Here is an 18443-nt window from a genome sequence, read left to right on the forward strand (position 1 = left end):
ATGAAACGGTGCGGATACTTTTATTAAAACGCCCTGTATTACAAAGGCATTTTAATAAAAATATTGTGATGACGTTAGTGCCTCACCAGCCATAAACCTCACGTCACTGCTTGCCATATACTGTGGTGCTGAGCACAGGAAATTGATTCAGGTTTTTTTAAAATTGAGATAGTATTTGACAAGAATCCATGCCAGGGTGTTCACACATGAATTACCCTACATTAGAGGCTGAAAGTGGTGAGTTTTAAATGTGAAAAGAAGTTTGAAAGGATGAGGTGCACTTTTGGAACAGCTTGATCTCTGAAGAAAGGAGATTATGTTACCTTGTTGCCATGGGGATCTTCTTAATTAATATTATGGTCCTGGAGGATTCAATCTACTTTTCCAACCTATTGCTGCTCTTTTCCATCTCCTTGTGTAAAAAGCTGCACCTGCAACACAGTTAATTTAGTTATGATTCAAATTAAAATCAAAACTTTTTAGCAATATTCAGCCAATAAATGAAACATTAGATCACTTCCTGTTATAACAGCCAGCAGCCTTTCCAGAGAAGAAAATATTTATATTTCCACCGGGGGAAAAGTTTACAATGTACTCATTTAGTTTCCACGGTTTTATAAACAGAGGTTCAGATAAATGAAAATGAAAACTGGCCTTCTTCCTTAATCCATAAACTCTCAAAATATGCATACAGTATTGCAAATGCAATCACTTTGCTGCATTTACTTCACCTATGAATGAGCCACGCTACACAAAATGAACAAAGTTAGCAGAATGGATTTACCTTTCTCCTGTAGTCAAGGATTTCTAATAATTTCTTTCTGATCTTTCAGAATAACGAGAAAGCAAAGTAACCAAGGTAACTCGATCTTTCCACAGTGTTTGGTGAATGGTTTTTGTATGATAAATGTTGTTTAGACTCACAACCAGTTCTTCTATGTATTATTCAATGCATACCGGTTGTATTTGCTTCAGTGAATTAATTTATATACGGAAGTGCAAAAGTGTTTCAGCTCGAGGAGCTTGATTTGTTCAGAGGTTTGATGAGGTTCAGAGGGAATTGGTCCCTCTGGCAGAGGCGGGCGGATAAACGCTGGCAGCAATTAAAGATACAAAGGAGATAATTGGACCCAGGTGGTTGTGATTAGGTCCCTCCCAAGAGAGAGTATATAAGGAGAGACTTTGGGAGGAGGCTGTTTGCAGGATTCAACTAATGCTGGAGAAGCTCTCGTATGTATTTCTTATCTTGGAAGTCTGGTTTGCTGCCAAAGTCTTGTCAGTGTGTTAATTTACTGTGAATAAATTGTCTATTAGTAATCTTGTGTTGGCATGCCTCACCGTATGGAGGGGGGAGGTCAGAACAGAACCCCTCCAATACATTCAAAGAGAAAACAGCACTGACCAGATACTTTTCCTTAAGGTTGATTTAATATTCTTGCCAAACAAGGAATATTTGATTTGATTAGTTTTATGAATTGTTTTGTAGAAAGATTTTTGTACCAGAGTTGCTTTTCCAAAGAACAATAAGACTTTTCCTTGAAAACCTTTCACTTCTCATCTAAGGGCTTCTTCAGTGCTGACTGAATAGTAGGAAATGGAAGACTTTATATTTTTACTGCCATCTGGTCATTTGTACTCTGCACAGAATATAAATCCTTCCATTCCCAACCATTCAGTCAGAACTGAAGAAGCTTCTTGAATGAGAAACAAAATTTATACAAGAACCCACCCACTCCCAAGAAAGTCCAGTTGTCTTTTGGAAAAGCACTTTGGGACAACCAACCAGATTCTCTAAGTCTGGATGATTGATAATTTTCATAGACAGTAATCTTTTTATTTTATTAGTTTCAAGAACTGGTTCTAGCATAGCATTCTAGAAAGATCAGCACATATCATTTTTAAATGTAGCTAGATAAATGATTACAGTATAAATAAGGAAAACAAAATATATTTGAAAGAGGAGATGGATGAGGCTTTCTGCACAATATTAAGACCTGTGCCATTGATGGTCTGCTGGTGCAGGAAGCTTCATCTGGGAACAGATGTTGAATTTTTTTTTGAGATCTAGCACATATGTGTTTAATGCATATTGAAGTTTAACATAACCTAGGGATGCAATAAGAATGCAAATAGATGTGTAAGTACCTTCAAAGTGCAGAACTGGTATAATACTGTCTTTTCTTCTGCTTGTGGTACTCTGTATTGTTACTTTTTCCTATTACAGATAATTATATCTCAAAGTTCATTTATTAATGAAACATATGTTACTACCACATATTTCATAAAGACATTTTTGTCATGTAATTTTTTTTCACAATACTGTAAACTTTTCAGTTAGAATGAGAGAGATGCTAGTATAGTAAATGCGCCAGTTTTCCTACTTCAACCTTCTTTTTTCAACCAATAGCAGCAAAAAACCCCATGCTTATCACTATTATTTATTTTTACTTATTTATGTTGTCATATTTATATGGGTATCCATCTCACAAATGACACTGGGTGGTATAAAACAAGGTTGAAACAATATAGACAACACATACTATTATTATGATTGCTTGAACAGTCAACTCAATAGTAGATTGGATCTGGCATTTTTATCCACCTACTGAGTCCTTCCCAAGGACCTAGAATAGGCAAGAATTGTGTTAAAGGTATCGTCACAGGATATGAGTTGTTCCAAACAAAGTTGCTTTTTGCATTAGACTGATGGTGATTTTGTTAATGCTGATACTGTTCAAGTGGTGCTCCAGTTGTTTGCACAGAAGGTGCAAACATATTGGTGTTATCTTTGCTTTCTTTTGCCACACTCATTGTACTTCTATTTGGAGCATTTGTAATTTGTGATTTCCTCCATTTCTTTCTCAGTCTGAATCCTGACTAAAAAGGGTTCATATTATCTGCTTCATTCAGGGTCTTCTGAAGCTATTGTGAAATAAACTTCTTATGAGCCATGGTGGCACAGTGATTAGAGTGCAGTACTGCAGGCTACTTCTGCTGACTGCCAGCTGTCTGCATTTTGGCAGTCAAATCTCACCAGGCTCAAGATTGACTCAGCCTTCTTCCATCCTTCTGAGGTGGGTAAAATGAAGACCCAAATTGTTGGGAGCAATTTTCTGACTCTGTAAACCACTTAGAGAGGGCTGTAAAGCACCGTGAAACAATATATAAGGGCTATTGCTATCAACCTGAAGGGAAAGGTTAGAGATTTATCAAAAATTGTTCAGTATACTGGGGTCCATTGAGAGGTAGGCTAAACAAGGCTTCCTTATGAGATAATGGAATAGCCACATCACACATAAAAAAAACCAACACTACAACTTACTCACATAACAATCACATGGTCACTTTAGCAAGTCATGATTTAAAGAGCATGTGGTTAAACTCACAGTCCTGGGGAACTGGTTCAAGCAGGTTCAAACCATTTCCAGATAATCCAGATGTTGAAACTTATTCTGACTTAATATTATAGTTCCTGAGTCAATTCAAGTTGAATTGAAACAAGGACTTCAAAGTTTCTCAAAACTAACCAAGAGTCATATATAAAAAATAATGTATTTCGCAAAACCATTGGCCATTTGACAAATACAATATTTGTCATGGATTCTGAGCAGAGTAACTCATTTGATAGACTTTACACAATTTCAAAACAGCTAATACAAAGGTCATGAATAGGAATAGACACTGTTAGAGACAGAGAAAAGAATCAAGTTCAGATGCTGGAGTATTTTTGTTTATAACAGAATTTTCTATTAAAATATTATCTGTCATTGTGTATAGAATTGCTTTAGAGACAATGTTAGAGATTAATAGACTTGCTGTGGGATATACGGGCAACTTTTATGATGATGGCACAGATTTATTTGCTAAAAATATTTTCCACTGTTTTTGTTTTGCAGATTAGTTTATGATAAACTTCTTCATTAGTAAATCCCTCCTCAATATAAAATGTGTGTACTTCTAAAATTTAAGTATGAATTACATGCTTCAGATAAACAACTGTGAATTGATAAGTATCTTACAAATCTATTGCTCCTGTACTTGAAGGATGTTGTTTTCAAAACTCACCTGGAAGACTATTTAACTGTAATAAGCCTAATGAATTTACAAGTCAATATTATTACTAAAATTGCATTCATGAATTGTGCATGAAAGAATCTATGTCTGAATACTGATAAGCTTCAATCTCATTCTAACTTTGTTCCGTAATACAATGCTTTCATGAAACATTGGAAAGTGGTAGTCAAACACGGAGAATATGAATGTAGGTTTTAGTCTCTTCAGAACACCGAATTATAGAATAGAATAGAATTCTTTATTGGCCAAGGGTGATTGGTCACACAAGGAATTTGTCATTGGTGCATATGCTCTCAGTATGTATAAGAGAATAAAATACATTCATCAAGAATCATAAGGTACAACACTTAATGATAGTCATAGGGTACAAATAAGCAATCAAGAAACAATCGATATCAATATAAATCATAAGGATGCAAGCAACAAAGTTACAGTCCTGCAGTCATAAGTCATTATCATCAGAGCTAGGGGTCCCAGGGAACTGGAGACTTGTTTAGATCTGTTCCACTATTGGGATTCAATGTACTCTTTCTATGCTTGGGATTTGTATATTTGTTTATTTATGTAGCCACCCATATTATAATCAACTCTGGGTGGTTCCCAATCAAAATTATATTGCAGAGTATATATTTTAGTTTTAATCAATTTCTATTTAAAATTGACTGTTAAATGCCTATTTTAACAGATGCATTATTTTTTATTGATTATTGCAGAGTTCCCAACCTTTGCAGCTTTGCGGATCAACGGGGGGGGATGGTTCTTTGTGAGTGGTCAGCAAGCACACAAATGCAGCTCCATTTGCAAAAGCAGCATGCAGCCATGCTCGCCGCTTACACAAATGGAGCACGCATGCTGTACACATGTTAGCCTGCTGTTCACACAAATGGGGACTTCATGCTCACCCACCGTTTCCATTTCCACAGCCCCGAGGTTGGGTCCCCCTGTATTATTGCACTCCACCCATAGTCACTTTCCATGAATGGGCTGCTAAGCAATATAAATTAATTAAATTAATATAAATGAATTTTTATATTAATAAAATAAATAAATAAATAAGGGACAATTATACATTGGTTGTGTGTATAATTATATAATATATGTGTATTATTTAATATTCATCTAGCTTCATGAAGCTTTCTAAAATGTTTTTGCAGAAAATATGCATATAACAGATGTATATAGATTCTAAAATCTTTCTTAGCACTGGGGACAGAAATAATAATGTATCTCAGCTCATGAAAAAGATAAATGATCTAGAACTTCAGGTTCCAGTTTTGAATGGACTAAGACATCTTTGAGTGACCTGAGAAATGGCAATTATAATAAACAGGAGAAGGACCGCTTAATTCTGCTAGGCATCACAATAGCATTCAGTATCAAAAGTATCATTTTGCAATGGTTCTAGTAAAAATGGTTCTGCTGTGGAATTTGTTCACTGGCATATAGGTTCAGTCTGGAATTCTATTATCTGAATAAATGAAACCACTTGAAAAATCTGCAAGGGATTTGGAATATGTTGTCACCAGCATGAAGCGTTATTCATTCTTTTCTTTCACTAGGAAAGAACTTATTAATATTCTGTATCATCAGCTGGCAGCAGTAATAGGTTGAATAAAAGCTAATAAAATGAAAGTTTATTTAAACAATGGCAAACTGCTTTGGGTCAGGAAGCAGATGGATTTTAGAATAATTTGTCAACCCTGTTTTCATTTATCTTGTAAATGAACTAACTTTAGTAGTTTAAGTCACCCTGAACTACACTAGAAAATCAGCATGTAATCGATTTTAAATAAATAAAATAATACTGCTTTGATTCACTACACTATTACCATACACCGAGTGCTGAACCAAAGGAAGCTAGTAGATATGGAGCCATTTCTACAAATAGGCTATATTCAAACATACTTATTCAACATTGGAGATAGTTTTTTAAAAAAAGATTCCTAATAGTTACATTCAGGTTAATAAAGTCAAGTTGATTAAATTGGTACAGCTGAAATTTTCATCCATTTGTGTTACATCCAAAGTTGTGTTTTGCACCTTAGTAAAATAAATATGTTAAATCTGAGAGAGAGTTAGTAAACATATTTTAGATTTTGCCTATTAATTTTTCTTAACTTGTATTACAAAAATGGAGATATAATGCTATTGTTTAGCAGCATGGCCTTGGATATGATGCTCAATTTAAGCAGAAGTTAAAAGGCTGCATAAGGCCTGAGAGGTACAAATTGTCTACCATTAGCCTAATCATTCACCCGTTACACTATAGGATATATACTCTGTTCCAATGTATTGACTTAAAAATTTATGTCCAGAGAAGAGACAAATGGAATTACATACCTGGTTTTGGATTTGACTTCTTATTCCTTGGATTGTAATACAATGCAATGGTACAGCAAATCCTATTCTTGCCTAGCTGAGAAGCCAAATGTTGCAGTTTTTTTTTTAAAAAAAAAACCATCATAAGGAGAAACTGCACTTTTTAGACATATTTGGAAATTGCCTGGTAGATAGTCTGATTTTTAACGGCTTAATATCAAGATTAATAACAGCTTAGTGAGTTTAAGACAGCTTAGAAAGAAAGAAAACGATCTTTTTCATTATACCCAACTTCCATAGCAATTTTATATAACATTCTTTTATATAAACTCATATAACTCATAAAGCCGCACTGTATTAATCTTTACTGGAGCAACCTTCATTAAAATATTTTCATAACATTTTGGTCACCAACTCCTCAGTATGATAATATTGCAAAGCAAAATATTTCATTTAATTGTGGAACTGATGACATGTTTTCTATGCCAGCTAATATTTTCCAGATTGCATTTTTCCTCATTGCTAATTGCAGCTGTTAATACTTATGAAAACATAAGTGTTATTTAACTATCATTTATTTAATCATCTTATTTCCAGCATGCATCTGAGTAACCATGGCAAATTTAAGCCATAACCAAATACTTAATAATTTGAATTAGAAACAGAGATAGCATGTTGGGTAAAGAACAACCATAAGTATGAAGATAAGGATTAGGGTTAGAGTCAGGTGTGGGTTGCTGCCAGTATTACTGCCAGTTCGCTTTGCGGGTGCGCCTGATACATGCTATGAGCATGTGCGCAGTTCCAGTAAATAGTTCTCACATGTGCAAAACATTTAAAAAGGACAGAAACATGCTGGCAATGGCAGAAGCAACTGGGGAACCAGCTCAGAGATGTGGATAGCCTGGGTTGCTGCTGGTTCTGCAACCCAGGCCAACAATTCCACTACTGGTTCACCTGAACCTGTGCAAACTAGTAACAACCAGTGGTGGGTTTCAGGCAGTACGCCCCAGTACAGGTGTACCAGAGCTGCCCGGAGCACCGGATACCATTCTGGTGTGATGCTCCGGAGGGCCCACCCGCCCGCTCGAGCTCTTCACCGGTCTTTTAAGTCTTCAGTGCTTCCATGCATGGCACGTACAGCTCCTGCGCGATGTTCCACTGAGCAGCTGGAGTGTCGCGGAGGCTCGCGGAGGCCCTAAGGCGCATGCATGCATGATGCGCATGTGTCAGGGACATGCAGTCACTGGAGGCAAGGGAGGCGGAGCCTCACCACTCTCCTAAGGAAAAGAAAAGAAATTTAAATATTTTTTTTTAAATAATTAAAGCCAAGATAGTTGCTACCAGATTCCAGGTCACAGTGGCTTGGTGTCTGCTTAGTGTTAACCAAAGCAGGAGGCGAGAGAACTCAGGGCCTCTTTTCCATAAGGAATTTTTCACCTTCTAAAAGTTAAGAAAGAGTTAAAAGGCAAAGAAGTTCAGATGGAAAAGAGGCACTAATTCTCCCGCCTCCTGATCTGGAAGCAGCCAATCATGTCTTCTTGAGCACGCTTACGTTGGGCGGGTTATTTCTGAGGGCGCGCTTCAGAGGAGAGAGGAGTGGGGGAGGAGGAGGAGGCTCGCTCTTCACCCCTCCCCAACCTTCCCAGGGTCCAGATTCCCTTCGCTGCAAGCCTTGCTGTCTCTTGCATCCCAAAGGTGGGTGGGTGTGGGAGCTTTGGTGGGCCCAATTCTTCTCTGGGGGGTGTCTCCTGGGGCTGCTGGCTAGATAGACTCCAGAGGAGCGACTCCTTCCCTCCTAGTCCCCCTGTGGGTGGCGCAGGTTCTGCGCAGCGCCGGGAGACCACCGAGAAGCTTCGCTCCGCTTCTCACTCAGCTTTCCCCCAGAGGCGATCCGAGACTTCAAGCGGCGGAGCTTGGAGAAGCAGCGGCCGCAGGCCGGGTCAGCGGGTGGGCGGCGGGGCACTTTGCATCGCAGGAGCCGCCAAGCGCCTTTGCTGCAGACCCAGGCGCTTGGCGGCTCCCGCGATGCAAATTCCCCCCCCACCGCCGAGGCTTCGCAAAAGGATGCCCAGCTGAGCCTCACCAGGCATAAACCTCACCGCATGTCACTGGCATGTGTGCATGTACTGCATACGTCCATGTGGATGCCACCAGGCCTGTTCCAACCATACCAGTTGGAATAGTATCCGGAACCCACCACTGGTAGCAATCCACCTCTGGTTAGGCTTAAAAAATCAATCAGAGGGTTCATTGGAGGCTTCATGAAGAAGAATTTGAGCCATATGTAGTCATTAGACCACAGCTCATCTTATTTCTACATTTCCGCTTGTAGAACAGTTATTGATTTAATGAACTGTTATTTAACAAACTTAGTCTCTAATCTACATGGAAGACAAGTTTTCCACTAAGTTAAAAATGGGTATAATTATGGGAGCATAGCATTTTGATCTACAATTTTAAAAATTGATATAGCCACACTAATCTGATACATTAGACCACTCATTTATACAATAGTAATTTGCAGAATGCAGTTGCATTAAACTACCAGTGAATTAATCATGGTTATTATAATCTAAATGAACCATATTTGTTACTGGCAGATTCACACAGCAATATGGATTCAGGTATATGCTTAGCTTTTACTACTCTAAAAATCAACATGAAGTATGATTCCATAATTTTGATATAGTTCTTAAAAAGATCACTCTCTCCACTTTCTACAAAAGGCCTTCCTAGTATCACCTACTTTGTATTATTACCCAATTCAGGATAGGCTATTCTTTCTAAAAAGCTCTTCAACATCTTGTTGTTTTAAATTAGAATATTTCATAACATATTTTGATATCCTGTCTATTGAAACCAAGGAAATATAGTTAGCAGGTCATACACAAAATGATTTTATTTTATGCCTAGTTCAATGTAAATGTAGTCCATTTTATTATCTATTTGGCAAGATGGATTTTTGCTCAGTCAGAATTATTTGCTTATTTTTGAAATGGATTATCCAGAGAATAAATTATGTTGATCTATTCCAGGACCACAAGATCTGTAGTTCATTTGAAAACATTCAAGGTAGACAAGGCTTTTGCCAGAGAAAAAAATTATTAGCAATTGTTTTGCCTTTATAATGAGTTATCCTGTAATCATGTCATATTATACATTGAAATATATGTACTAGATTTCTTCTCTCACACATACCCCCATACAGTTTTCCCCCTTGAGAAGAATGAATGCAAGCCAAAAATCATTCCTCCTGGTATTTTATCCAGACATGAATCATCTGCAAACAAACCCCTAACTTGATTCTAGCAAAGTCTTTTCTATCAATCTAAAACAATATTGACAGTAAGATACTTTTTAAAGTCATTTATCAAACTACTTAACAAAGTAGCTCAAAGACAAGCGTGGGGAATATATTATTGGGTCTGCTCCCCCCCCTTGCTTTTTCATCCTTATTTTTCATATACTGTATAGTATTGGACTGCAGCCATGCCATTTTTAGCCTCGAAACCAACTATTAATAGTTTTGGAAAAAGAGATTTGCACTATTGGAGACCATAGCACTTCTTTGCTATTCGTGAAACTAGCCCTTTGGGTTGAGGTGAGACTTTTGCAGGTGAGCTCAGAAGAGTAGCATTGCTTTCAGAGTTGGGTTAACTTTAATTAGTGGTTTACTTATCTTTCATATCTTTCCAATATCTGGAATATGCTAGTTCTGAAGTAGGCATAGCTGTACTTCAGGTCTTAAGAAAGTCTTCATATTGATAACTTTGTACAGAGAATCTGATACAAGAAAGGACTGTTTTAATGGGACTCTAGAAAGCATATATAGTTTTTCATCTGTTCTTTTTAGACAGTTTTTTTCAGTTTTCCCACTGTTTCAGAAATCAGAGAACCCTTCTCATGCAAACCAGCCCTTATAGATGTGCTCTTGGAAGTCCCACTGTGTTCAATGGGGCTCACCATTAAGGAAATGAGCAAACAACTGTCTTCTTGGAAAATTTGTCATCAAAAATATACAGTATCCTATTGTAAACATGGCATTCTAATAATTGTTTCAAAATGCAATTTGCAAAACCTCATAATAACTTATTCTTGTGTGTGCAGTACTTGAAGGCACATGAAATCAATTCAGAGTCTTTTGAAGCTATTTGTTTAAGATATGCAATATCTTTTGTAAACGTTTTAGTGGGAAAATAAGACATCAGTTGAGTTTAAAAATCTCCCAGCAAGCATACTGACAGAAAAGGATGATTCTATCCATGTGGTTTTTACACTGACGCTTGAAATAAATAGCTTTAAAAAAAAATTCTCACTGTCCCCAATCATTTATCTTTCACTGAGGATAAAGTACAGCTAGTCTCTTCATTGGATAATATAACTCAAAGACTTCTTTCTGAGATTGCCAGTGTTCACATCTTATCTGTACAAAAACCATATAAGCTATGTGGCCTGTACAGCATCAGTTGGCTGATAAGTAAAATCCACTATTCCTTTTCCTTTTAATTGAAGAAAAGGATACCCAAATCTTTCTGACAGATTGTCTACTAGCACTAGCTTGCTTTTGAAAAGGGATTCTTTATACCCTAGGCTAGCCTGAAACTTTTAACAAAGTTAAACATAATTTTTAAAATCCTCTGACTCTTAGCAACCAAGCTACACAGCCAGACTCCAAAGCATTTTCTAAGTAAACAGCCTTAAGGTTTATTCATGCTAGGCTTGTTATGTGTCTTCCACTATGTGGGGAGCGAATTCTAGTAAAATGTTTCTACTTGCTCTAGATTGTCAGCCAGACCTTATCCATTGCCAGTTTTCTGGCATCTGAAACAAATGATCATATGACATTATCTCTTCTAGATTTTCCCACATCAGATAGCATGCAGCAGGGTTGCATATTCACGTACTCATGCATCAAATATACATGAATATAAAAAAGCAAGATTAGAAAGGGGTAAATTTGTGAGAGAGCCTGACTTACTTATCTCTTTGTGAGGAAGTAAATGCACCAGTCCTGTTGTGGTGCTTTGCACACATATTGGCTAGTTTGATAAACATATCAATAATTTATCTTATTTTTTTCTGCCATTGCAAAAACTATTGGGCAACATTTGAGAAGTGTCCTAATAAGGGCTGAATTTTTCTTGTTATGTTTTTATTTAATTGACTAAGCCTGTCAAGAGTATCTGTCTCTGAATCCTCTAGGCCACTTCAATGAGCTTGTTCTAACCAAGGATTTACAGGAGGAACTGGGAATCATCAGGGAAACTGATAGCATGAGATCTCCAGACTTAAAAGGTTAGATAAGTGCATATATGATTCAACTATTAAAGCTCTTGAGATTTGCATATCAGGGCTTTAAGCTAGCAACCCACACATACTGAATGGAAACAGAGTCCTGATATGGATATCAAAAGAATTAGAAAAAGTGATAGTTTTTCTTTCTCTTGACGTTCTGAAACCATACTCCAAAAGTTGAATCAGTAAAGGAGATAATTTTATTTTGATAAGTCTTTCAATTTATGTTATATTGTATTGTATATTAAGCACAAGGCAAAATGGGTAATTTGTTTCATTAAGCAGTGACTCATTTTTAGATATAGAATTTCTCAGAATCCTGGTTGAGCATGAAAAAAAAATGACCCAGTTTATTTAAAGTAGTCATATTTAAACTATTTTTCAAACCTGGATATAAAACAAGACTGATCAAGTAGCATTTATTTATTAGTAATATTATTAAGTTACACTAGTATACACATTCATCATTATTGTTCAAAATGAAAAGTTGCCATAGATCAAATACGGAATAAAGAGAAAGAGGAAAAAGTCCTCTAAGAAGAGGAATATATAAAGCTGATACTCAATTTGTTATCGTATTCATTTAATTTCAGTGAATATTTTCCAAAGCCTGTATTTGTGGGATTTCAGCTTTAATGTGTCAAAGTTGAGCCTACACTGAAATGTATACTCTGTAGATTGTACTGTCCAGGTGTATTGATCTATAACCTCCCAGGCCATCAACCTTGCTGAGTTGAGTTGATAGGAACTAAAGTGTGAAGTATCAGGAAGTACATGGATAGAATATCTAGAATTCTGAAATAAATGTATTATTTGTTAAATATTCATTATTTCCTTTCTTACATTTTGTAGCAAGTTTAATGAAAAAGTATTAAAAGTCAAGAACTTTGTAATAATGAGATCTCATTTTCATGTTTTAGCTGTTTCCAATTATACAAAGAAAATGTCACAAAAGTTTGGTAGAATTGACTGTTGCTGCAAATCTTTAATAGAGAAGACTTTGAAGCTGGAAAAGAAAGAAAAAGAGAAATTATCTGAATTACAGAAATAATAAAATATTGGTATATTTGCACTCAATTGGCAGTGAGAAAATCATTACTACAGGGATCAAAAGCAATTAGTGCAGTGATTTTATATGCTGCACAATAACTGTATGGACCTTAATTTAGCATACAATGTGAGAGAATAAAGTAAAACTTTCCACTAGCTACATCAAAATTGCTGGGATAATTGGCTGTCATGAAGGAAATAAAAACAGCATGGTAGGAGTGCCTCATTTCTTTTGATTTCTCATCTGTTCACAGTGCCCCCACTGAAATGCCATTTCTTGACTCAAGACTTATATTTAGGAAGGAAATCAAATACAGTGAGATGTCTGCAAACATTTTACTACTGCAAGACTGTTGCCTTGATTCATTTGGCAAACATACGATTAAAGTTTACTTCTGCCTCAAAATACTGAAACACTTCACTAGACATGCATAATGTAAAAGTTGGTATACAACAGTATGATCAGTCATGTGAAATAAGGCACAATTTATAGAAGCATGCACAATTTTTATTACAGTTCTTTTAACAAAAAGATGCCATCCTTCCTTAAAATTTATGGCTCAGATCCAAAAATGTAAGTTGTGCCTATTCTTAGAATTCATTAATTTCAATAGGATTTCAGTGCATCTAATTTCTTTGAACTGGATTTCTGGCTTTTGTATTAAGTAAGATTTCTATGATATTGAAACAAATAAGATAAGCTACGTCTCAAAGCTGACAGCATAAATGTAGGTTGACAGCACCTATATGGATTACTTCCAATATCTGAAAATATTAGCTTGCCAATACAGTGAGATTTTACATAAGCATATCAGCATAAAAATCCCAGCGTTCAGTCAAAAATTCCATTTAATATTCTCATCTCTATAGAAAACCAGATTTAATAATTAGATCCAGAGCTAGATTTTTAGTAATGTAAATCTGCTTTTATTCTTATGTTTCTTAGCCAGTTTAAAGTCAGACAGAGATCTTTTTTTGGTGTGATTTGTATTTGTATTAAAACTAACTCTGTGGAAGCTCAGTTCATCCATCTGGTCTGTGTATTATTGGGTTACTCTAAGAATGTCTCATGTAATTGAAATGAAAATCTTGGAATGGAGAATGACAAAGTTCTAAATAATTGTTGCAATCAAAAAGATAAAGAAGAACTAACACCAAAGAAGTGGCTTACTCTCAGCATCTTCAATGTTTCATGCTACAAACCAACAGCTACCTTGTTAGGTATAACAGAATAACAGAGTTGTAAGGGACCTTGGAAGATTTCTAGTCTAATCCCCTGCTCAAGCAGAAAACCCTATACCATTTCAGACAAATGGTTGTCCAATGTCTTCTTAAAAACCTCTTCTGTTGGAGCACCACAACTTCTGGAGGCAAGCATTCCATTGATTAATTGTTCTAACTGTCAGAAATTTCTTCTTAGTTCTATGTTGGTAAAAATATACATACTGGTAATATAAAATAGTAAAAAATGATGTAAAAATATAGTTTATAATTTTCAGCACAAAAGGTTTGAGGACCCAGAAATACCCCATTGGTTTCCAGAATTTGGACCTACATCTAATTAGGTGGATATATGACAGTGACAGTGACGTGCGGTGAGGTTGATACCTGGTGAGGCTCAGCGGGGGGGGGGGGAATTTGCATCGTGGGAGCAACCAAGCGCCCGGGTCTGCAGCAAAGGCGCTTGGTGGCTCCCGCGATGCAAAGTGCCCCGCTGCCCCCCCCCCGCTGTCCCGGCCTGCGTCCACTGCTTCTCCAAGCTCCGCCACTGGAAGTCCCGGATCACCTCTGAGGGAAGGCTGAGTGAAAAACAGAACAAAGCTTCTCTGCGGCCTCCCGGCGCTGCCCAGAGGCTCTTGCAGGAGCATGTGTCAGCAGCCAGCAGCCTGGAGCAGCCCCGGCTATGAGACAGACAAGGGAGCACTTAAAGTAGCCGCTGCCGCTGCCGCCACCACCGCCCGCCGGGCAAAGGAGGGGCGGCGGCGGCAGCGGTTGCTTTAAGTGCTCCCTTGTCTCACAACCGGGGCCACTCCAGGCCGCCGGCCGCTGACACGTGCTCCTGCAAGAGCCTCTGGGCAGCGCCGGGAGGCCGCAGAGAAGCTTTGCTCCGCTTCTCACCCAGCCTTCCCCCAGAGGCGATCCGGGACTTCCAGCGGCGGAGCCTGGAGAAGCAGGCCGGGGCAGCGGGCGGCAGCATCGGGGATGGTGGGGCACTTACTTTGCATCGCGGGAGCCGCCAAGCGCCCAGGTCTGCAGCAAAGAGGCAGGCAGCCTCCTCCTTCTCGCCCACTCCTCTCTCCTATGAAGCACGCCCCGCCCAACGTAAGCGTGCTCAAGAAGACATGATTGGCTGCTTCCAAATCAGGAGGCGGGAGAATTAGTGCCTCTTTTCCATCTGAACTTCTTTGCCTTTTAACTCTTTATTAACTTTTAGAAGGCGAAAAATTCCTTATGGAAAAGAGGCCCCGAGTTCTCTTGCCTCCTGCTTTGGTTAACGCTAAGCAGACACCAAGCCACTGTGACCTGGAATCTGGTAGCAACTATCTTGGCTTTAATTATTAAAAAAAATATTAAAATTTCTTTCTTTTTCCTGAGGAGTGGTGAGGCTCCGCCTCCCTTGCCTCTAGTGACTGCACGTCCCTGGACAGTGAAAAAAAAGGGAGAGGAAAGATGAACATGATTGCATACCATAAAAGAACCAGACTAATGCCTGTTGAGTTTTTCATTCACAGTAGTCCACTAGATGCCAATGGGAGTTGCACTTTCCCATAGACGTTTCTCAATAACCAATGCTTAGAAGATGCAGCCTTTGATCATGGACATAGGAAGTACGTGGACACAGAGAGTAAGTGTTTAATGTCTTTTCAGAACTCATATTAGGCTCTAGCAAATGAATGGCAATGTATCAGAAAACAGGCTCTTTTCTCTTTAGCTAGGTGACCTTCCATTTACAAGGCATTTAACCATCATGTAATCTATTTTTTATTTTAAAAAAATCTTTTTTTTATTAGCCACATTGAGAAATGCATGGGCAGAAAGCGCAGATGTAGCAACAATAAAACAGCAACACATTAACCCTACGATGACCTCAGCACTGTTTCATTTGCCCACCTGTCTAATTCTTTCAGATCAGATTTTATTGCAGAAATTCCTTTCAGACCATTTCCAATAATGTGGCAGGTCTGAAATCCCCCAAAATATACTATACAAGTATGCATGTTATGTGGGCAGGGGTAGCATACGTATCAATCTAGCAGTGACGAACTTACTAACTTGGAGCTTTCTAAAGTTTTGAAATATTTTCTGAATATTTTTTAACCATTGGCTCAATAAATAGGATCCCTTTAGCCTTAATTAATATTTTAATTTCGGATCCTGACAATAGCAAAAGTTCTCTTAAAGATTGCAGATTAAATCTCACTTTCCATCTCTTTGAGATATCCTTAATATGTTACCCATTCACCTTTTCTGAATGGCTCCACAGAAGATGAAACGCCAGAAATTCCAACAACAATGATAGACTAATTAAGTTGCTTGCTTTAGAAATTATTGTAATAAATGCATTGTGAGTTAAAATAAATAATGAAATGAATTTGCATTATTTTCTTGCCAAAGAAAACAGTTTGCCAAAGCAAATAGAAGTATTTATATATAATATAATAATAAGCTTCCCTCTTTTAACTTAGGTTTTTGATTTTTTAATAAGGAAGATTTCCATTTATAATTATTTTCAGGAAATAAATTAACTTAATAACATCAATGGGTGTGACAAGTTTATATTCAAATATTGCTCTTGATTTGTTAAAAGTCTCACATAAAATGGAATATAACAACTGCACTGGGAATGGGTGGAGTTGAAAAAAAGCATTTGTCTTTTTAATGTTATAATTTCTCCAGATGTTTGTATAATATGTATAGCTCTTTATTAGTCCAAAATGTCTTTCTGAGTGAATAGAAGGTAACATTCTGGCAAGTTTGACTATTTTGCGTGAACTGAAGTTTCATTATACTAAATTTTATCAGCAGATGGCTTAGTAATGTTCTGGCTTCAATCTAGATATATAGTGTGTCCTTAGATTCCATATATTAAAGAGAGGGCCAAACTCTAAGCAATAAAAGCATCATTTCAAGAAATAAAAGCAAGAAGGATGGAAAAATTCATGATGTAACACATTCCTTACATAGTTATAAATGAAGTGAAGTGCCGCCTGCATAACAGCTGTTTTTCTACGGTATAAAGTAATGCAGATATCTTTCCAAATAAGTAAAATATAACTCACAGGAGTATGAAGGAAGTGACATTTGAGTTGAGAAGCACTAGAGAGTTAGGACGCCACACCTTTGGGAGTGGAAAAGCACTTACTTATTAGTTGCCTCTGTTAAGTTTCATTCTACGCTTCTGACAGAAATTGCTATCTGTCCCTGAATAGTCATCAAATATTTAAGAGTATTACTATGTTGTGATTGCTGCATAAAGAATACCATTAAATTGCAAACAATTGAAAGCAATTTTTTCTTTCATTAAGAAATTGGAGCTGTGCTTTCTATAGCATGTTTTCTGCCTTGTGTCCCTTCACTGTTGGGCGCAGGATCATGCTGTTGGGGATAAGTCTCTGCTGTTTGCATCTCAAACTGAAGCACAAACGGTTCCTGTAGTCTGCAATTTTTCTGGCAATCCGTTTATACTCCTGCGAAGGGTGTTCATACCAAAGTGCATCACTAAATGTCTAGGGAGATTCTCAGTCATCCAGGTTATGGTTATCCCAAAGGGGCTTTTTCAAACAATTGGACTTTCTGGTTTTTCTTGGAGAATGTTTTGCTTGTCATCTCAGAAGCTTCTTCACCTCTGATCTGAAGAAGCTTCTTGGATGAGAAGTGAAGCATCTTCAAAGAAAAACCAGAAAGTCCAAATGCCTCTTGAAAAAGCACCTTTAGGACAATTGAAAGCAATATTTTCAACTGTATTGTGTAACCATTACCAAGTCATTTTTTGTGATCATAGTGTGTGGTATGGTTTAAGCATATACATAGCATTAGGATTATTTTTACCATAGAAATTCATTTGGAAATGATGGAACCTATTTCAAATAGATTTCTAATAGTAAGATAAATGTGATTATTAATGCAGCTGTAGATTTCACAATACTGCAGAATTGGTCACCACAATAATAATTTTAAGTTGTTATGAAAGTATTTCATGTTAGTTAGTTTCAAGTTGTGAGAAGTTTTAATCAGTAACACTGAACAAGAGTTTATGCAGAATTTTATTGATTTGTTCTGCTATGAACAGACCAACTGTCTCTTATTTCTTTAAATGCTTGCTTCTTCAGATGCAGTTTTAACCTTGGTTGCTTTTGTTTACTGTTGCATTTTAAATTATTTTTCATTAATTGGTTGATTATTTTGAAATATGCACATTTATGTTTGTAAATCTCTGGTCAACAATATTTTTTAGAAAGTTGAAAAAGAGACAGGCAAAATCTCAGTGATTTTTTAAAAAAATGCTCTCTTTTCATTATAGATATATGTTATATCCACCACAAATACACACAGGCTACAGGGAAAAATTTGATGTAGTTGTTAAGGTTCTGGCCTAGAAACCAGAAGACTGCAAATTCTAGTCCTGCCTTAGGCAAGAAAGCTGATTGGGTGATTTTGGGCCAGTCACTCTCAAGCCCAAACCTCTCTTAGCCTAAGAACAA

The sequence above is a fragment of the Thamnophis elegans genome, chromosome 8 (assembly GCF_009769535.1).
Source record: "Thamnophis elegans isolate rThaEle1 chromosome 8, rThaEle1.pri, whole genome shotgun sequence".
Taxonomy (NCBI): Eukaryota; Metazoa; Chordata; class Lepidosauria; order Squamata; family Colubridae; genus Thamnophis; species Thamnophis elegans.